The 23,021-nt window shown below is 39.0% G+C and overlaps 1 protein-coding gene across 3 annotated transcripts in view; it reads right to left on the bottom strand.

Annotated features, from left to right (window-relative positions):
* Positions 1–20,683, bottom strand: part of APC (APC regulator of WNT signaling pathway) — a 150,018-nt gene extending 129,335 nt beyond the window's left edge. For 2 of the 3 annotated variants that reach the window (XM_047090223.1, XM_047090232.1), the window contains exon 1: positions 20,382–20,683. The gene's annotated coding sequence lies outside the window, so the exon portion shown is untranslated. The remainder of the gene's footprint in view (positions 1–20,381) is intronic. The other variant, XM_047090242.1, reaches the window with a different exon arrangement.
* Positions 20,684–23,021: the final 2,338 nt, after the last annotated feature.

The following is a 23,021-nucleotide window of genomic DNA, read 5'->3' as shown; positions in this document are numbered from 1 at the left end:
GGGACACTTGGTGGGGAGTGGGGAGAGACTGGGGTGTCACCATTATTCTCCCCATCACCAACAAGGTGAGGCTTCAGGGAACAGACAGTGGGCCCACAGCAGAGGCAGATCCGCCTACACCAAACCATGCCCCTTGTACCTGGTAATTGTATATGTACCTGAGCAAGACTGACACTGACCAGACCAGACAGCCCCTCTTCCAGACCAGCACAGTCATCAGTTCCAAGGCACCATCAAATATCAGTCCAGCAGTTTTGCATTTTCTGATTTGTTTCTTGGTCAATTCTTATTTAATACGTATATATTTTTCTTCTTCCTCTTCTGCTTATTCCTTCCCTTCTCTATTCTCGTTATTATGGTTGCTGGTTTGTTTAAGCAGACATTTTTAATCCCTTCTTTTTACACCTCTTTTGTATCTCTTTCTTCATTTTTCTCTGTCTCTTTCTCTCTCTCTCCCCCTCTGATCAAGCCGTATAGCTTCTCTGATTCTCTGCCTGGTCAAATTTTTTTTTTTTCCTTTTTCCCCACCCCTGTCATTTCTCTCTGCATGGGATAAAGCTTCTTCCATCACCACCCCCGCCTTGCTTTTTTAAAAAATTTTTTCCAGAGTTACTTCAATGAACAAATCAAAGCACAACTGGTGGAAGGCCCAAACCACCAGTACCATCAGTATAAAGCAACCAGTCACAACAATAGAGGGCACACAACACACTCCAAAAACACCTCCTGAAGGACCAGGCCCTGGACAGTGTATGACCCGTTTTTAATATAATAGTGCTCACAGATAAAGGACACATAATAAGCTATTAAAACACAGAAGGGTCAGAAAACTAGTCAACCTGCCAAAATGGAAGAATTCTCCCCTAAAGAAATTCCAGGAAGAAATGACAGCTAGAAAATTGCTCAAAACAGATATAAACAATATATGTGAGCAAGAATTTAGGATTAATAGTCATAATAATTAATAGCTGGGCTTGAAAAAAAGCATAGAAGACAGCAGACAATCTATTGCTACAGAAATCAAGGAACTAAGGAATAGTCATGACGAATTAAGAAATGTTGTAACTGACGTGCAAAATAAACTAGCTGCAGTGATATCAAGGACGGAGGAAGCAGAGGAGAGAATAAGTGACAAAATAAGATAAACTTATGGAAAACAATGAAGCCAAGAAAAAGAGCGATAAGAAAATACTAGACCATGAGGAGAGAATTAGAGAACTAAGTGATTCAAGAAAACATAATAATATCTGTATCATAGGAGTTCCAGAAAAAGGAGAGAGAGAGACAGAGGTAGGTTTACTTGAACAAATTATAGCTAAGAACTTCCCTAATTTGGGGAAGGAGGTAGATATCCACATCCAGGAGGCACAGAGAACTCCCCTCAGATTTAACAAGAATAGGTCTTCTCCAGGGCAAATCATACTGAAACTGGCAAAATACAAAGATAGAGAATTTTGAACACAGCCAGGAACAAATAGGCCTTACCTACAAGGGTAGACACTTAAGGGTAGTAGCCAACCTGTCCACTGAAACTTGGCAGGCCAGAAGGGAGTGGCAGTAAATATTCGATGTGCTTAATAGGAAAAATATGCAGCCAAGAATCTTTTATTCACCAAAACCGTCATTCAGAATAGATGTAGAGATAAATGCTTTCCCAGACAAAAACTGAAGGAACTCATGACCACTAAACCAGCCCTGCAAGAGATCCTAAGGGGGATTCTGAATGGAATGCTGCAAAGACCACAAAGGACCAGAGACATCACCACAAGCATGAAACCTACAGATAACACAATGACACTAAATCTTTATCTTTCAATAACTCTGAATGTAAATGGACTAAATGCTCCAATCAAAAGACACAGAGTATCAGAATAGATTAAAACAAAAATGACAAGACCCATATATATGCTGTCTACAAGAGACTCATTTTAGACCTGAGGAACACCTTCAGATTGAAAATGAGGGGATGGAGAACAACATATCATGCTACTGAAAGTCAAAAGAAAGCTGGAATAGCCATACTTATATCAGACAAACTACATTTTAAACGAAAGGCTATAACAAGCAATGAAAAAGGTCATTATATCATAATTATGGGGTCTACCCATCAAGAAGAGCTAACAATTGTAAATGTTTATGCCCCCAGCTTGCAGCAGCCAAATATATAAATCAATCACAAACATAAGCAATCTTATTGGTAAGAATATGGTAATTGCAGGGGACTTTAATACTCCACTTACAACAATGAACAGATCATCTAGGCAGAAAATCAATAAAAACACAATGTCCTTGAATGATATACTGGACGGATATATTCAGGACTTTTCATCCAAAAGCAGAATACACATTCTTCTCGAGTGCACATGGAACATTCTCCAAGATAGATCCCATACTGGGTCACAAAACAGCCCTCAATAAATATAAAAGAACTGAGATCATACCATGTATATTTTCAGATCACAATGCTATGAAGCTTGAAATAAACCACAAGAAAAAATTTGGAAAGCTTCCAAATGCATGGAGGTTAAAGAACATCCTACTAAAGAATAAATGCATCAACCAGGCAATTAAAGAAGAAATTTAAAAATGTATGGAGGCAAACGAAATGAAAACACTACAGTCCAGACACTTTGGGATGCAGCAAAGGCAGTCCTAAGGGGAAAATACATTGCAATCCAGGCCTATCTCAAGAAACAAGAAAAACCTCAAACACAAAACCTAACTGCACACCTAAAGGAACTGGAAACAGAACAGCAAAGAAACCCCAAAGCCAGCAGAAGAAGAGAAATAATAAAGATTAGAGCAGAAATAAACGATATAGAATCAAAAAAAAAAAAAAAACAAAAAACAAAACACAGAACAAATCAGTGAATCTAAGAGCTGTTTTTTTGAAAAAACAAACAAAACTGATCAACCAGACTTCTCAAAAAGAAAAGACAGAGAAGCCAAATAGATAAAATCACGAATGAAATTGGATTTATCTCAACCAACCCCTCAGAAATACAAACAATCATCAGAGAATACTATGAAAAATTATATGCCAACAAACTGGACAACCTGGAAGAAATGGACAGATTCCTAGACACCCACACACTTCTAAAACTCAAACAGGAAGAGAAAATTTGAACAGACCCATAACCAGTGAAGAAATTGAATCAGTTGTCAAAAATCTCTCAACAAATAAGAGCCCTGGGCCAGATGGCATCCCAGGGGAATTCTACCAGACATTTAAAGCAGAATTAATACCTCTCCTTCTTAAGCTGTTCCAAAAAAATAGAAAACAGAAGGAAAGCTTCTGGACTCATTCTATGAAGACATCATTACTTTGATTCCCAACCAGACAGAGACCCCACTAAAAAGGAGAATTACAGGCCAATATCACTGATGAACGTGGATGCAAAAGCTCTCAACAAGATACTAGCAAATCGAATTCAACAGTATATTAAAAAAAATATTCACCATGATCAAGTGGGATTCATTCATGGACTGCAGGGCTGGTTCAATACTTGCAAATCAATGTGATACATCACATTAACAGAAGAAAGTATAAGAACCATATGACCTGACAATAGATGCAGAAACAGCATTTGACAAAATATAACACCTTCTCTTAATAAAAACCCTCAAGAAAGTTGGGATGGAAGAAACATACCTTAACATCATAAAAGCCATATATGAAAAGCCCACAGGTAATATCATCCTCAATGGGGAAAAAAATGAGAGCTTTCCTCCTGAGATCAGGAACACAACAGGAATGTCCACTCTCACTGCTGTTATTTAACACAGTTTTCGAAGTCCTAGCCTCAGCAATCAGACAACAAAATGAAATAAAGAGTATCCAAATTAGCAAAGAAGCCAAACTTTCACTTTTCACAGATGACATGATACTCTACACAGAAAACCAGAAAGATTCCACCAAAAAGCTGCTAGAAGTGATACATGAATTCAGCAAAGTTGCAGGATACAAAATTAATGTACAGAAATCGGTTGCATTTCTATACACCAATAGTGAAGCAACGGAAAAAGAAATCAAGACATTGATCCCATTTACAATTGCACCAAGAACCATAAAATACCTAGGAATAAACCTAACCAAATATGTAAAAGATGTATATGCTGAAAACTATAGAAAATTTATGAAATACATTGAAGACGACAAAAAGAAATGGAAAAACATTCCATGCTCATGGACTTGAAGAACAAATATTGTTAAGATGTCAATACTACCCAAAATAATCTACACATTCGATGCAATCCCAATCAAAATTGCACCAGCATTCTTCTCAAAGCTAGAACAAACAATCCTAAAATTTATATGAAACCACATAAGACCCCGAAAGCCAAAGTAATGATGAAAAAGAAAACCAAAGCAGGAGGCATCACAATTGTGGACTTTAGCCTCTACTACAAAGCTGTAATCAAGACAGTGTGGTATTGCCACAAAAACAGACACACAGACCAATGGAATAGAGACTCTAGAATTGGACCCACAAATGGATGGCCAACTAATCTTTGACAAAGCAGGAAAGAACATCCAATGAAATGAGACAGTCTCTTTAGCAAATGGTGCTGGGAAAACTGGACAACAAAATGCAGAAGAATGAAACTGAACCACTTTCTTACACCATACACAAAAATAAACTCACAATGGATGTGAGACAGGAAACCATCAAAACCCTATAGGAGAAAACACACAACAACCTCTTTGACCTCAGCTGCAGCAACTTCTTACTCGACATGTCTCCAAAGACAAGGGAAATAAAAGCAAAAATGAACTACTGGGACCTCATCAACATAAAAAGTTTCTGCACTGCAAAGGAAACAATCAAAACTAAAAGGCAATTGACAGAATGGGAGAAGATATTTGCAAATGACATATCGGATAAAGGGTTAGTATCCAAAATCTATAGAGAACTTATCAAACTCAGCACCCGAAAAACAAATAATCCAGTGAAGAAATGGGCAAAGGACATGAATAGACACTTTTCCAAAGAAGACATCCAGATGGCCAAAGAGACACATGAAAAGGTGGGTAACATCACTCACCATGAGGGAAATATAAATCAAAACCACACTGAGAGACCACCTCATGCCAGTCAAAGTGGCTAAAATGAACAAATCAGGAAACAACAGATGGTGGCAAGGTTGTGGAAAAATGGGAACCCTCTTACACTGTTGGTGGGAATGCAAACTGGTGCAGCCGCTCTGGAAAACAGTGTGGAGGTTCCTCAAAAAATTAAAAACAGAACTACCCTATGACCCAGCAATTGCACTACTAGGAATTTATCCAAAAGACACAGGAGTGCTGATTCACAGGACACTTGTACCCCAATGTTTATAGCAGCACTTTCAACAATAGCCACATCACAGAAAAGGCCAAATGTCCATTAACTGAAAATGGATAAAGATATGGTTTATATATACAATGGAATACTACTTGGCAATGAGAAAGAATGAAATCCTGCCATTTGCAACAACGTGGATGGAACTGGAGAGTATTATGCTAAGTGAAATAAGTCAGTCAGAGAAAGACAGATATCATGTTTTCACTCATATGTGGAACTTGAGAAACTTAACAGGATACCATGGGGGAGGGGAAGGGAAAGGAAAAAAACAGTTTCAAACAGAGAGGGAGGCAAACCGATAAGAGACTCTTAAATACAGAAAACAAACTGAGGGTTGATGGGGGGGAGGGGCAGAGGGGAAAATGGGTGATGGGCACTGGGGAAGCCACTTGTTGAGATGAACACTGGGTGTTGTATGTAAGCGATGAATCATGGGAATCTACCCCTGAAACCAACAGCACACTGTATACAATGTATGTTAGCTAACTCAACAAGAAATATTAAAAAAAAAAAAAAGAATATGTAACTACTATACATTTCCATGCATATACTAGCACAGCCTCAAATACATAAAGCAAAAATTGAAAGAACTACAAAGGGAAACAAATCCATAATCATAACAGGATACTTTAACAGGATATTTTAACATATGCTTCTTCATAACTGATACAAGCAAAAAAAAAATGATACTGAAGATATGAAATACAAGATTAACAAACATGACCTAATGAAAACATAAAGAACACTGCACTCAATAAATGTAGGGGGAAAAAAGGCAATATATTGAGCCATAATACAGATCTCAAATTTTAAAGGTCTGAAATTAGAAACTGTTGAAACAGAATATATTCTCTAATTATCTTGTACAGTTGTTAGAAATAAAATTTAAATTTAAAAATAACCAGAGTATCTCCATGTATTTAGAAATTAAAAAATATAATACTTCCAGCTAATCCAAAAGTGAAACCAATAAAACCAATAAAAATTAGAAATAATTTTAAGTGAATTATAAAAATACTGCATATCATAATTTGAGTAATATAGCTAGCTAAAACAGCGCTTATACGAAATGCTTAGCCTTAAATGCATGTAATTAAAAGGAAAAAATGGTTAAAAGTAGTGAATTATAAGAAGTGAATAAAAGAACAAAAAAGTAATCCCCAAAAAACATAAGGAAAGAAATAAAGCAGGGGCACCTGAGTGGCTCAGTTGGTTAAGTTTCTGACTTCAGCTCAGGTCATGGTCTCGCGGTTCATGGGTTTGAGCTCCGCGACAGGCTCTGTGCTGGCAGCTCAGAGCCTGGAGCCTGCTTCGGATTCTGTGTCTCCCTCTTTCTACCCCTCCCCTGCTCATTCTCTCTATCTCTCTATCTCTCCAAAACAAACAAACATGAAAAGACAAGAAAAAAGAAGAGAAGAAAAAAAGAAAAGAGAAAAGAAATCAGTTCAACAGAACACATACAATAAAAAGGATCAGCAAGGGGTGCCTGGGTGGCTCAGTGGGTTAAGCTTCTGACTTCGGCTCAGGTCATGGTCTCAGGTCATGGTCTTGCGGTTCGCGGGTTTGAGCTCTGCAACAGACTCTGTGCTGGCAGCTCAGAGTCTGGAGCCTGCTTGGGATTCTGTGTCTCCCTCTCTCTACCCCTCCCCTGCTTGTTCTATCTCTCTCTCTCTCCCCAAAAGAAATAAACATGAAAAGAAAAGAGAAGAAAAAAGATTAGAAAAGAAAAGAAAAAAAAAAAGAAAAGAAAAAGAAAAGAAAAAAAGAAATCAGTTCAGCAGAACACAAACATGCAATAAAAAGGATCAGCAAGGGGCGCCTGGGTGGCTCAGTCGGGTAAGCATCCGACTTCGGCTCAGGTCATGATCTTGCAGTCCGTCAGTTTGAGCCCCACGTCGGGCTCTGTGCTGACAGCTCAGAGCCTGGAGCCTGCTTCAATTCTGTGTCTCCCTCTCTCTCTGCCCCTACCCTGCTTGTGCTCTCTCTCATAAATGAATAAATATTAAAAAATAAAAATAAAAAAAAATCTATCCACAAAGAAAATTCCCAGCCCAGATGGCTTTTCTGCCAGATTGTAGCAAAAATTTGAGGAAAGATAATTCCAATCAAACACAAACTTTTCTAGAATAGAAAATAAGGGTCAATTCACTTTATGAGGCTAGCATAGCATAACATTGATTTCAAATCTTAACAAGAATATGGGCCATCTCATTTATGAACACTGATGTAAACTCCCAAACAAAATATTAATAAACTGAACCCAGCAGTAATTTAAAAAGATAATATAGTAAAACCAAATTAGGTTTATCCCAGGTATCAGATTAGGTTTAACAGTTAAATAAAATATAATTCAATATATTAAGTTCATATGGTAATGAAAAGTCACAAAAAAAAAAAAGAAAAGCATTAAATTCAAACAAACAGAACACAAAATTGTTAGTAAACAAGACACAACAGAGAACTTTTTTTTAAGTTTTAATCACCCAGTGCTTATCTTGACAAATGCACTTCTTAATCCCTGTCACCTATTTCATCTCCCTCCCACTCACCTCCCCTCTGGTAACCATCAGTTGGTTCTCTATAGGTAAGAGTCTGTTTCTTGGTTTATCTCTCTTTTTTTTCCCCTTTGCCCATTTGTTTTGTTTCTTAAATTCCACATGAGTGAAATTATATGGTTATTTGTCTTTCTCTGACTTGTTTCACTTAGCATTATACTCTCTAGACCCATCCATGTCATTGCAAATGGCAAGATTTCATTCTTTATTTTATAATTTTTTTAAAGTTTATTTATTTTGAGAGAGACATAGAGCGAGCAGGGGAGGGGCATAGATGGAGTGAAAATCACAGCAGGCTCTACACCGTCCATACAGAGCCCAATGTAGGGCTCAAACTCACCAAATCATGAGATCATGATTTGAGTTGAAACTGAGAGTCGTATATGTAGCCACCCAGGTGCCCCATATTTCATTCTTTTTAAAGGCTGAATAACATTTCATTGTATATATACTACTTTCTTATCCATCAGTGGGCTGTTTCCATATCTTGGCTATTTTAAATAATGCTGCTATAAACATAGGGGTACATGTATCCCTTTGAATTAGTGTTTTTGTATTCTTTGGATAAATACCCAGCAGTGCAACTGCTGGATCGGAGGGTAGTTCTACTTTTAACTTTTTGAGGAACCTCCATACTGTCTTCCACAGTGGATGCACCAGTTTGCTTTTCCACCAACAGTGCGGGAGGGTTCCTTTTTCTCTACATTCTCACCAACAGCTATTGTTTCTTATGATTTAACTATTGTGACAGGTGTGAGGTGATACCCCATGTAGTTTTGATTTGCATTTCCCTGATGGTAAGTGATGATGGGCATCTTTTCATGTTGGTTACCTGGATGTCTTCTTGGAGAAATATCTGTTCATGTCTTCTGCCCATTTTTTCATTGGATTATTTGGATGTTGAGTTGTGTAAGTTCTTTATGTATATTGGATACTAATCCTTATCACATAGGTCATTTGCATTTTCCCATTCAGTCGGTTGTCTTTTAGTTTTGTTGATTCTTTCCTTCACTGTGCAGACACTTTTTATTTTGATGTAGTCCCAATAATTTATTTTTGCTTTTGTTTCCCTTGTGTCGGGAGACCTATCTAGAAAGAAGTTGCTATGGTTGATGGCAGAGAAATTAACTGCCTGTGCTCTTTTCTAGGATTTTATGGTTTCAGGTCTCACATTTAGGTCCTTCATCCATTTTGAATTTATTTTGTGGATGGTGTAAGAAAGTGGCTCCATTTCATTCTTTTGCATGTTGCTGTCCAGTTTTCCCAACACTATTTGTTGAAGAGACTGTCTTTTGTCTGTTGTATATTCTTTCCTGCTTTGTTGAAGAGTAATTCACCATATAATTGTGGGTTCATTTCTGGCTTTTCTATTCTGCTCCACTGATCTACATAGATATGCTTATGCCATACTATTTTGATTACTACAGCTTTGTAATATAACTTGGAAGTCCAAATTATGATGCCTCCAGCTTTACTTTTCTTTTTCAAGATTGCTTTGGCTACTTGGGTTCTTTTGTAGTTCCATACAAATTTTAGGATTATGTGTTCTAGTTCTGTGAAAAATGCTATTGGTATTTGGATAGGGACTGCATTAAATCTGTAAATTGTTTTGGGTTGCATAGACATTTTAACAATATTTGTTCTTCCAATCTATGAGCATGGAATGCCTTTCCATTTCTTTCTTTTTTTTAATTTATACTATTTATTCAATATTTGAAAAAATAAAACATACAGGTATGTTATTTTGTTATATTTAAAAAGCTCAATGGGGGCGCCTGGGTGGCGCAGTCGGTTAAGCGTCCGACTTCAGCCAGGTCACGATCTCGCGGTCTGTGAGTTCGAGCCCCGCGTCAGGCTCTGGGCTGATGGCTCAGAGCCTGGAGCCTGTTTCCGATTCTGTGTCTCCCTCTCTCTCTGCCCCTCCCCCGTTCATGCTCGGTCTCTCTCTGTCCCAAAAATAAATAAAAAACCTTGAAAAAAAAAATTAAAAAAAAAAAAAAAAAGCTCAATGAATATGATTGAACTGGAAAAATCATTATTTGTGGTTGTTATTGTTCCAGTCATTTATCCTTCTTTCCCCCTCCTTCTCTCTCCTCTTCCTCCTTTTTCTTATGTATTTCTTTTTATTTTATTTTATTTTATTTTATTTTATATTTTATTTTATTTTTTTCTAAAATTTACATCCAAATTAGTTAGCATATAGTGCAACACTGATTTCAGGAATAGATTCCTTAGTGCCCCTTACCCATTTAGTCCAACCCCCCCTCTCACAACCCCTCCAATAACCTTCTGTTTGTTCTCCATATTTATGAGTCTCTTCTGTTTTGTCCCCCTCCCTGTTTTTATATTATTTTTGTTTCCCTTCCCTTATGTTCATCTGTTTTTTCTCTTAAATTCCTCAGATGAATGAAGTCATATGATATTTGTCTTTCTCTGACTGACTAATTTCACTTAGCATAATACTCTCCAGTTCCATCCACGTAGTTGCAAATGGCAAGATTTCATTCTTTTTGATTGCTGAGTAATACTCCACTGTATATATATGCCACATCTTTATCCATTCATCCATCGATGGACATTGGGGCTCTTTCCATACTTTGGCTATCATTGATAGTGCTGCTATAAACATTGGGGTGCATGTGTCCCTTTGAAACAGCACACCTGTATCCCTTGGATAAATGCCTAGTAGTGCAATTGCTGGGTCGTAGGGTAGTTATATTTTTAGTTCTTTTGAGGAACCTCCATACTGTTTTCCAGAGTGGCTGCACCAGCTTGCATTCCCATGTCTTTCCATTTTTTTGTGTCGTCTTCAATTTCTTTCATCAGTGTTTTATAGTTTTCAGTACAGGTCTTTCACCTCTTTGGATAGGTTTATTCCTAGATGTCTTGTTATTTTTGATTCAATATAAATGGTATTGTTTTCTTAATTTCCCTTTCTGCTGCTTCATTATTGGTGTATAGAAATGCAACAGATTTCTGAAGACTGATTTTGAGCAGGGAACTTCATTAGTATGATAGAAGTTTAAATAAAAACAAAATAACAAAAAACAAAGTTTTGGCCAATGCACTTGGGAGTGAAATGTTAAATGCTTTCTCTCTGAGATGAGGAACAAGACAGGGAGAGCAGCCCTAGGATGAGGCAGTGTTCTATTTTTTGACCTGGGTAATAACTTTGTGTGTTTACAATAACACATTAAGTTCTTCATTTTATGTTTTATATATAATCTAGAATATATGTTATAGGAAAAAAAAACAAAGAAATACTTGGAGATGAACAAAAGGCTGATTTAAGACTGTCACTAAAGGTCAGGAACTCTGTAGGTCCTAATTTCCCTCCCATTATGATTAATTTCCAACCAATTAACATTTATTGGGCCTATAAGACATTGTACAAACTGGCAACATGCATTATTAACCTTAAAGATGTTTGCAGCCTATCATCTAGTAACTCCATTATCTGTGAACTCATCTTAAGGGAAATGGCCAAGATAAAGAGCAAAAGAAATCCATAATGTGCTAAGATGTTCACTGCACAAATGAAAATAAAATGGAAAATGACTAAATAACTACAGGGAACAGTTAAGAAAAAGGATTCTTGGGGCGCCTGGGTGGCGCAGTCGGTTAAGCGTCCGACTTCAGCCAGGTCACGATCTCGCGGTCCGTGAGTTCGAGCCCCGCGTCGGGCTCTGGGCTGATGGCTCAGAGCCTGGAGCCTGTTTCCGATTCTGTGTCTCCCTCTCTCTCTGCCCCTCCCCCATTCATGCTCTGTCTCTCTCTGTCCCAAAAAAAAAAAAAAAACGTTAAAAAAAAAAAAAGAAAAAGGATTCTTACAATGGGATTATTATGCAGTCAATAAAAATACAATTTACAAAATAGTCTAAGAAATGCAAATAACCTAATTTTTTAAAACTGGAAATATATACACACATACATTTGTACTATGACTAAACGGGGGGGTGGGGTGGGAATGTCATAGGCACAGAAAAAAAGACAAAATGAGAAGGAGGGAGAGAGGGGTTGGGGGAGACAAAAACTATACTGGTTTTCTTTATATGATGAGCTTATGGATGTTATCTTTACTTTTTAGTTTACTTCCTGAATTTCCTTTAATGACTATATAAATAATAATTTATATTTAATAATGTGGTACACAAGAACTGAAGAAAATAATCACAAACCTAATGTATCCTATTTTTTAACTACTTCAAAATGTAACTAAAATTTCTATTTTAATCTCAGTATGATATTAATCAGGTAAATTATTTTCTAACAGTTAAATTGTGTAAGCCTATAATTTGCTATTTATAATAATTTCTAATTATAACTAGTGTTTTAAATCATATAACCTTAAAAATTAGATAGTCACAGATATATCATGTCCAATTTTCTGGCCATAATTCTAAACCAGTTTGCTCCTTGACAGCTAAAAAAGAAAATGATCTATTAACAGGCTTCAATCAGTCATTTCCATAAGAACAAAATAACTGTTAATCTCTGAATAAAAGATGGTCACGGCTCCTCATTTTCAACTTCAGTTTTGCCAATCCACTGGTATTTTCTGACCAGTTGTGAGGTATGTCTCAAGTAATTTGTTATCAATCACAAAATACAAATGTTTAATGCTTATCATTAGAAATAATAATAAATTGAAGCAAACGTAAGGTTAACCCTGTATCACTTAACATAGTTTGCATTCCAGCATACTTTAACGAGAAGAAAAGAACACAGTATATAAATCTTTCATTTGGGAATTCCATATTCACTTTTTCAATATTTACTGAGCATCTATTAGAGGCCAGACACTAAAGGCACTGCACAAACAACAGAAACAGACTTGAAATCTGTTAGGGTTAAATATAACTGTCATTTTACAATTTAAGCTTTGAACTACCCAATCTTACTTTTCACTCTTTCCCAGAACAAACTTTTCTTCTCTAGTTCTCTGAATTTCTTTTAAAACACTTTAGGCTTCCTTGCTACCAAACCTCTGCTCCAGCTGCTCCTGAGCCTAAGTGCTTTTTGTTCATTCACCAGCATCTATAGAATGCTCACTACATGCTACTACAGTACTACAAGTACTGTACTTGGCATGAGAGAAGGAAAAAGCCTTTTCTACCCTATCCATTCTTTGAAGTCCAGGTCAAGTCCTGCCTCTTTCTCAGAGAATTTCCTCATTATCCTTTCCAGACTCTGAATGTTGTAACTATTACTATTCAACACAGTGGCTCCCAATCTTTGATATAAGAAACATTTTTAGTATTAACAGGTTTCATAAATCTCATTCTCACTCCTTAGGTGATACCTGGTGCCAGGGCCCTAAATATCACCTATACACTGATAATTTCTACCTCTTCCTTAAACTCCTCATATATATGCCTATTCAATGTATCCACTTGAATACTATCTGATAGGTATCTCAAACATAGCCACATTCAAAACAAAATTGATTTACATCTCCAAACCTACCCCTACCCCTGCCCCATAGCCCCCATCTCAGTAAAATGTGCCACCTTTCCCCAGTTGGTCATGTTGAAAAACTTGGGAGTCATCCTTTACTTCTCTTTCCCTCATACTCCACATCTAATCCATCAGTAAATCCTAAATACTCTACTTTTTAAAAAAAATTTTATTTGAGAGAGAGTACGCACATGTGTAAGCAGGGGAGAGGGGCAGAGGGGGGTGAGAGAATTCCAAACAGGCTCCATGCTCAGCACGGAACCCGACATGGGGCTCGAAACCATGACACTAGGATCACGACTTGAGCTGAAATCTAGAGTCAGACACCAACTAAATGAACCACCCAGCCCCCCTAATTACTCCGCTTTCTAAGTGTATCACAAATCTGAATATTTCTTTGCTCCTCTACCATTAAAGGGGCTGCTTCTCCAAGCAGCGTATTTCCAACCTAAATTATTTTCCTAACTGGTTTTCCTGCTTCCATTTTTGCCTCATACAATCAATTTTCACCATGTAGTCAGAGTAATCCTCCAAAATAACAAGTCAAATCTGGATATTCCCATGCTTAAACCCTTCAATGATTACCATTTCACCCAGAGTAAAATCCAGTCTTTCCATGACCTTCAATGCCCTACCTGATCTAGCCTCCGCCTGTCCTACCACTCTCCCCTTCACTGGCTCTATTCCAGCCACACTGCTGGAATGTTGTTCTTCCAATATGCCAAACACATTTCCATTCAGAAGGTACTTGCTGCTCCCTCTAAACATTTTCCCTCAGTTAGCTCCAAGGCTTACTCCATCACTTCCTTCAGGTCTCTTAGCTCAAAGGGCTTCTCAAAAAGCCCTTCTCTCACCAACCTATCTAAGGTAGCATCCTGTTACTCTTTAAAAAAAATTTTAATGTTTATTTATTTTTGAGAGAGAGAGAGAGAGAGCGAGCACACATGTGAGAGCGAGCGCGGGGGACGCTCAGAGAGAGAAGGAGACACAATCTGAAGCAGGCCCCCGGCTCTGAGCTGTCAGCACAGAGCCTGAGGCAGGGCTGGAACCCAAGAACCATGAGATCACGACCTAAGCTAAAGTCGGACACTTAACTGAGATACCCAGGCGCCCCCTGTTACTCTATTATCCACTGAAACTTCTTTATTTATGTCAAAGCCTATTAACTACCTCATGTGTCTGTGTGTTCACATGGATAATGTTTATTAACTGCATCCCTAACATTCACACTCAGAGAGAACACAGGTTAGGTTTTGTTCACCATTGTTACTACATTACATGCACATAGCAGACTTTCCAAAATATTTATTGGATGAATGATAGTTACTGCTTTTAGTTTTGTTGAGAAAATAATGAAAAAACACTACTAGAATTTAGTAAGGCTTTCAAATGATTTTACACACTATTAATCACAAGAGCATTATATACCTGCTTTGGTGGTAGAAGGAGTACAATGCACGTAATTCCAGATTCAATAACAACTAAGGGATGGGGCCTTCTTATAATTCTCTGTCTCTTCCCACATCCTTCCTTCCTATGTCATTCACTGATTCTTTCCATAAACAGTTATTGTATACCTCTAAGTCAGAATATTCTAGACATTAATACAAAAATAATTAACACAAGGTAATGCATGAGACATAGAAAAACAATACTTATAGAATATGACATACAATAGAGATACAAATATTGATTAAAAAATTATAGCACAACAGGGGAAATAATCAACTTTGGGGGGTTGTTTAGGGAAGGTTTTAGTAGTGATGATACTCAACAAATACTTGCAAAAAGTATTCTCCAATTTACTTTATATGTGAAATGAGGGTTTTAAGTCTGACAGTGCTCCAGTAATGTGCTGCCATGTGCTAGCCTGAGAATGAAACCAAAACAAGAGGAATGACAGAGCAGAACAAATCACAGAGAAACTGAGCCAAGTCCTTGATGGTTTCAGGCAGGATAAAGCCTTAGATAAAGTTTAATTACAAGATCTAATCATTCCCTTTATTGTTTAAGCAGTTTGAATGTGATTTTCTGTCACTTGCAATATAAGAATACAGATGAATGTTTACCAATTCTTTCAAAAAGCAAAGTATATTTCAAGGTATAAGGCCACTATTGGCATATATGAAGGGATGAATCCTGTTTTGTGGGCAACATCACAGGACTTCTAGTATATCTGATCTGTATCCACTAATTGTCAGTAGGAGTTCAAAATCATTGTGACAACCAAAAATGTCCCCATGTATTTCCAAATGCTTCCCACCCCCAAGGGGAAATACAAACCTATTTCCTAAGAGTTCTGTATGTACCCATTTCTCACAGTGGTTCCACCATCTATGCATAAATGTACTTAACATCAACCTTAGAATAACTGGGATATACCACTCAAATACCTTAATTTTACATAATCAGATTTTAATCAGTTATTTATGACTATCCTACATATAGCTTATATCAACCCTTGCAGTGCTATAAGTTTGCTCCTACTATCGGAAAATTCTTATTTATTTAAACTTACTTCTCCATAAAATACTATCAAGATATGTCACTGATCTTGTTGGTTACCTTCCTAACTTCCTCTTAGACTGAAATGCCAGATAATGTATTTTCCAGCCCCCTTGCAAGTAGGGTCTAAACGTGCCAAGATGACATCTGACATAGGGTTTCTGTGAAAGGTTTACTTGCCTAATCAAGAGAGGACAAACTTCCTCCTATCTTTGGTAGCTGTGTGAGAATGTGATGTGTGGAGCAGCAAGAGCAATGTACAACAATGAGAGGACAAGGGCACAATGAGCACAAAGATGAGCACGCTAAGGATAAAAATGAAAACTACCTGGATCCTGGATATAACATCACTGTACAGCTACAGTGACTAACCAGGAATCCTCCCACTCTGGGCTTTTTATGTGAAATACTGTTTACTATTGGTCGGGTATTATGTAACCTGAGGCCAAACTAATACAAGATATATTTAAGATATGACAGATGCTGAAAGTGGGAGAAGAACCAAGGTTAGAGTGGGTTGCTGGGAGAAAGGTGTTTAGAAGAGAGAAATTAGAAGGAAGAGAAATACATATACACACATGCACACGTAAACACACTAGGTGAGGATAGGTGTACATGAAAATCAAATTCCATTTGATTCCAACTGGTTTGAGTTAAGCTTACAGTAGTACATTTAAGAGAAATATAGCAAGCAATGTAGGTGAGAAGTCAAGTTGCAGAACTGGGAAACATTCCACACAAAAATGATTTGTGTCATTAAAAATAGGATGGGGCACCTGGGTGGCTCAGTTGGTCGAGCCTCCGACTTCAGCTCAGGTCATGATCTCACTGCTCGAGAGTTCGAGCCCAGCATTGGGCTCTGTGCTAACAGCTCAGAGACTGGAGCCGGCTTCGGATTCTGCGTCTCTCTCTTTCTCTGCCCCTCCCCTGCTTATGCTCTGTCTCTCTCTCTCTCTCTCTCTCAAAAATAAATAAACATTAAAAAAAAAAAGGTTTCAAAAACAGGATATAACCACCAAGAAAACACAGTGAAAAGCACAAAGACCCCTGAGTACACTGGTTATCTCTCCCTCATTTTAGATAAGGTTCATCCATGAGTTAGGCCAATTAGAATAATTCCACCCCTCTTGACAAAGACATTGTGACAGACTTGGCAGCATGATCCTTCTAATTTGTTCAATCAGAACAGAGCTTAGGACTTTTGGGAAAAGGCTAGTCAAAAAGAGAATCCTTCTCTTTACCTTTGGAAATAAATAAAGAAGGCTATCACATGAACATTGCTGATAGCCATTTATTTATTTTTTAGGAGGGAAGCCAGTCTGAGCATAAAGCCCAAACAGTAGGACAAAATTGAGATAATAGCAGAAAAATGGAGTTTCAGCCCCAATGACATAAGCCCATGAACAAACTACTCTTGAAGCCAATTCTATCTATGCACTTGCCAATCACATGAGCCAATACACTCTTTTTTGCTTTTAAATCCAGTTTGCATCCTAATATATGAATCACTATGTTTTGGGGGAAGAACAATGCAGGAATGTGAAAAAAAACTTTCAGATATCTAAAAGAATCAGGACATACAATGCAGAAGAACCAAGAAATCAGATAATCTTATTCCTATGGTGTATATGGTTTTAGGAAACCAAGGATGACTGAAGGAAAGCCAATAGATGCGGTGATTAGGAGGTCATAGGGGACTTTTAAAATAGCAATTTCAGTACTGAAATGGTAAAGGAAGTGAGAGTGCAAAGGAGAATATTTTATATTTATTAGGAACTCCATAATGTACCAAACACTTGGATGGATATCTAACATGTGCTAAACTCCTTCAATTATGACTCTAAGTTTAACACTCTATTTTATAGATAAAGAACAGAGTCTGAGTAGTAACTTGCCCACAGCCACATAGCCACTAAGTGTTTTTAAGAGACTTCAAACCCAGATTCACCTCGGTCAAAAGTCAAATATTCTTGCTACTACACTAGGCTCCTGGGACTAAAGAATAAAAATACAGTGGCACAGCAGGCTCAAAATTCAGACTGGCTTTACTGAGTTACACAGCACTGTATTTGGCAGCCTTGAGAAAGATATAAGCATGTACATAGGCTAGAGAGGGAGAGACTGAAGAAGAAATGATAATGGACAGTTCTACAGAAAGAAGGATGGGGAGGGATGACTGTGGACACATCAGGAGGGGAGAATATTTCCTTTTGTGAGATAGGAGTAAATAAGGAAATAATACAGAGGATAGAAAAGAATATACCTCAGACAGTTGAGATTTTTCTCAAGAAAGGAAGGTATCAAGTTATTTGCTATAAAAACCTTCTGGAAATGAGACAGAAAGGTACACGACCAGCACTTAAAACCCAGGAGAGAACAGGGCACCAACTTGTATGGAAATGAACCTATATCCTCATACAACGGTCTCTTGCATCCTTTAGGATGTCAGGAATCAAACCGAAAGAGCTAGTGATAATGCTTACTCTGGACTGGGCACTAGAAAGGTAAACCTACAGAAAATAAGGCATTCTAGGGCATCAGTGAGAGCTTAGTAAAAACTGATGACAGTGAGATCCTGGTTATGTAGGGAGGCAAATGAAATCAGCAGTAGGCTAATGGGTTGGATGAATAGAGAGACAAAGAGGGGTTCATAAAGACAGTGTGAGAGACAGAAAACAGGTACCATAAGAGTGGAAGAGTGAGAGATTTTAATGACAGTTTGTGATCAGAGATGTGTTTTGACACAACCCTTCGAATTATTTTGCCAGAGGCAGAGAGGCACTGACTGGAGTTAGTCCTACTATCTCTTCAGCCAGAAGCACAGAATTGAGACATAACCCCCTTTAAAAACATGCAGTCCTTAGTTGTAGAAAAATGAAGGCCTAAAACAAACAAATGAATGAACTAGCCCATACAGGAATCGAACATAAAAATATCTCCTCTTTTTTTGAACTAAACAATTCTATCTCCAAATTTAGGAAATTAAAAAAATAAAAATAAAAATAAAAATAAATTAATTTAAAAGGAAATTCATTAAGGTCAGAGTCTACAGCAAAGGGAAAAACAGATTATGTGTCATGAGGCAGAATGAAAAGTAAACAAATCTGTCAGGCCAATTATATAACCCACATATTAAAGACTGTTAGTATAGAATTCCAATAGGGCAAGGATAGTTTGTGCTTTCATAACCTGGGAGAGCACCTAGCATAGTTTCAACAAATGATATTATGCAATTTAATGTTAATAAAAAAGGTCCACCTATTTGTAATCTCAAAGGAGAAGCTATCATTTACATCTATAATCTCAGTTTTACAATTTGGGGGCTCTTGAGAAATTATCCAATTAGTTCTCCGTATGGAAGTAAATTAAGAAGGCTATCACATGAATACTGCTGATAGCCATCTTGTTTTGCTAGGAGGGAAGCCACTTTGAGCAGGAAGCCCAAACAGGAGGACAGAGCTGAGATAACAGCAAAAAGATGGAAAATATGGGAGAAACAGCCATGGCAACTTCCTCCACTACTACTTCAATCCTGTGGTTTGCACTTATAAACTCTGGCAAGGTACCAGGTTATTCAGGACAGTTTCTTACACCATTAATTCTGAGTACCCTTGCCCCAGTAATAAAGAAAGAACTGAGACTGGCACAGCCTGAATTTTGCAAAAAATAATCAGGTCTTACAGGGACTGTTAAGTAGTAACAACAATTGAGAATCCAAGAAATTTGAGAAGTTTTTAGTTTAAAAAGCTTTTCTCCATTTTAGCCCTTTCTAAATAAAACAAAGGGCTTGTACAATACGGTATTCTAAAGCTTCACTGGGCAATTTAAGCGAACATTGGATAAAAGAATAAATCACTTAACCTTTCTTGTGCCATTACATATCTTACATTCACAAAGCCTTCCTTTTAAAAACGAACACTTCCCAATTCTTTCACTAGACCTAGAAAACTTAAGCCTCTGCCTCAAAAGTTAGGAGACCAAAGATTTAGAGATTAATTTCCATGAACAATCATTTGCATCACAGGCACCATTCTCTCCTCTGCAGTTCAATGGGCCAAGGAATCCAACTCTTCAAACCACCTCTTCTGGGGACTGGACTCCCTCATCAAGGTGAAGCTTTTTCTTTGTAACTCTCTCTATATGAGAGGCTACCAGGTAATCTTCCCAGACAGTTAAACTTTTAAAGGAAGCCAAGAGGGTCGAAACCAGGAAGATGGGGAGGCGACTAAAATAGGAGGGGCGACGACCCACCCACCTAACGCGAAAGAGAGACCGCTTGGACGCGAGAAGCTTCACCAGGAGTCGGGAAAGATGCGGAGGGCAGCAGGCGTCGCGACCCCCACCCACTGTGTGAGAATGGAGGGCTTGCAAAGCCAGGGGCCAACTGGAGGCCTGAAAGAGGGCGCGGGGCGGGGAGAGGGTGGGACGTGGAGACAAGAGAACGGCAGACTCGGGCCGAGCACCGCTAGGGTCTGGAGCAACGGTGGGGCAAAGACGCCAATGCTCACGCTTCACTCACCTGCCAGACGTTCGCCCCGCGGCCAGAAGTACGGACGCCGCCTGGGCGCTTCCTCTCCTGCGGGACACGGCCGCCGCCGCCGCCGCCGGAGCTCCAGGACCCGAGAGTAGAGGGTGGTGCAGAAGCAGGCAAAACGGCGACCGGACCCGAGCCCAGACAGGCGTACATAGGGGGCGCCGGGGGGCCGGGAAGGCAACTGTGCTTCACCTTCCTCACCAGTAACCAACAACACTTCCCGGGAACAGCATCGTGCCAGCCTCGGCCCGCTGCTCCCCGGCCTTCTCCCGCAGCTCCCCCCAGCAGCGGCCGGGTTTCCGGCGGCCACACTCCGCCCCCTCGCTACTTGGCCTCCGCCATCTTGTTGGAGGCGGGAAGAATGTAGCGCGCTTGCGTGCGCCGAGATTGCCGGCGCTCTTCTACCCCGCAAGGAGGGGCTGAAATGCGCAGTCGCGTTGTTGCGGCGCTCAGACCCTCGCTTCTTCACGGTCCGGTACGATGTGCGTTTGCTACTTGGGAAGCCGAATCTCAGTTCACCGGACTTACTTGCCTTTTCCTGAACTGTGCTGCAGCCGGTTTAGTAGAACCCGTCTGCACACCCATAGTCAAGTTATTCTGCAAACACCTAGGTAGTGCCTACAATGTGATAGGTTCTAGGCCAGGTGCTGAGGGTAGATTAATAAAACCTATCTGTAGCCCAAAAGGAGCTCATAATCTAGTGAAAAAGACAGATGAACGAGTAATTCCCCAAATTCTTGTTTTGTAGCTGCGCACCACCTCCTCTCCCTTGCTGCCACTATTTTAATTCAAAGCATACTTCTTAGGAAGTCCTCCTAGTTTGTCTTAGACAAACTTTATCTTTCATTACCTCTCTAGCTTAATTTCATTCAACATTGATTCAACAAATAATATTTGAGTTTCTATTATATACTTAATATTGTCCTAGGCTCCTATAGCAGTAAGAAATACATTCATGGAATTTACATTCTGGTGGGAAAGAATGGGCAAAAAAGACAAATCACAGAATTAATGTTTGATAGTGATAAGGGATGGGAATGATGGGATTTTGGGGTGATGATGGGGTTTGGAGCTGAAGGTCAAGAAAGAATTCTTGATGACATCTTTGGCGCAAAAAGGTGAATTTACTTAAGCATGGGGACAGGACCCTAGGGCAGAAAGAGCCACACTGGGGTGGTGACAGGTAACTGATTAAATACCTTCAGGTTGGAGGGGGGTTGGGGATAGAGTAAGTCTCTAAGGTATTTTGGAAGCAAGGTTTCCAGGACCTTGAGGGCCAGCTGCTGTTAGGAAAAAAACCTCAGTCATGAGACCCTTCACATGTAGATCAGGGGGCCATAAGCTTGGGGTATGATTGCCAGCATATACCTTGGGGGAGTTGAGATACAGGAAGTTTCCAAAGCAATTTTTATATGTTAAAGTAGACTTAGAGGATCCTGAGGGGTCAGGATAACATTAAGCCAAGGTTCCCTTTTGCCCCTAGCAAAGTGTCATCATCGAGGCAAGCTGAGGTCCTAGAAGGACGTCACTCTGCCCGTTTCAAGGACTTGTCAATGGGCAGTAGGCAATAAGGGAATTTAATTTTTCATTTGCCTTTGTTTCCCACATCACCACAGCAAGCACTTGAACCCCTCTCCTTTGCTCTTGGGTAGCCAGGGGTGTCCAAAGAATGTCACACATATCCCACCTGGCAGGGGGAGTGGGTGCTGTTAGTCTGTACTTTGCTCTCACCTTGCCCAACATTCCCTCATCAGGAGGAGAGCAAACCACCAAAAGATGATGGCGTGAAGGACCGTAATTAGCAATCTCTCTCCAGAGATGACATTTGATCTGAGGCCTGAATGACCACAGGGGCCAGGAGCCAAGAGAAGACCTGGGGCGGAGCCTTCCAGGCAGAGGAAACAGCTAAAGCAGAGGCCTGAGGTGGGAATGAGACCTGCAGGTAAGAGGGACAAAGAGAATAAGTGGCATGGACAGTGGGAGGAGATGAGGTTAGGGAGAGGCAGGGGTCAAGTTAGCAAGGGCATTGAGGGCATGGTAAGAGTTGGATTTTACTACAAGGGTCCTGTCTAGCTTGTTGACAGTGCCCCAACTGGTTTTCAAATACTAATATTTCCTGACAGCCTCATTGCTTTGCACATGCTGATCCCACTGTCTTGAAGACCTTACTATTGTTTTTTATGTGTGTAGCTTGTCATCTTCCAGGTTTCAGTTGAAGTGTCACTTCAGAAAGGCCATCCTTCCTCAGCTATGTCTCCCTTCTGCTCTCTAATTAGTTTTCAGTATTGCACCTATCATTTCTTCCATGGCACTCAACATTTTTGTTTTTCTATTTCACCTATCTCCCCACCCACCTCTCCTCTGTCACCCTAGTTTGTTCTCTGTATTTAAGAGTCTGTTTGTATCTTTTTTTTCTTTATTTGTTCATTTGTTTCTTAATTCCATAAGAGTGAAATCATATAGTATTTGTCTCTGTCTGACTTTGTCATTTAGCATTATACCTTCTAGGTCCATCCGTGTTGTTGCAAATAGCAAGGTCTCATTCTTTTTTATGGCCAAGTAATATTCCATTATCTATATCTATATCTATATCTATCTATCTATCTATCTATCTATCTATCACAT

This window comes from Lynx rufus, unplaced genomic scaffold, assembly GCF_022079265.1.
Source record: "Lynx rufus isolate CCGP_SWC_20201006 ecotype Redwood Valley unplaced genomic scaffold, mLynRuf1.p SCAF_1, whole genome shotgun sequence".
NCBI lineage: Eukaryota > Metazoa > Chordata > Mammalia > Carnivora > Felidae > Lynx > Lynx rufus.
The sequence above is the reverse complement of the archived record's forward strand: the minus strand, read 5'-3'. Positions and strand labels throughout refer to the sequence as shown.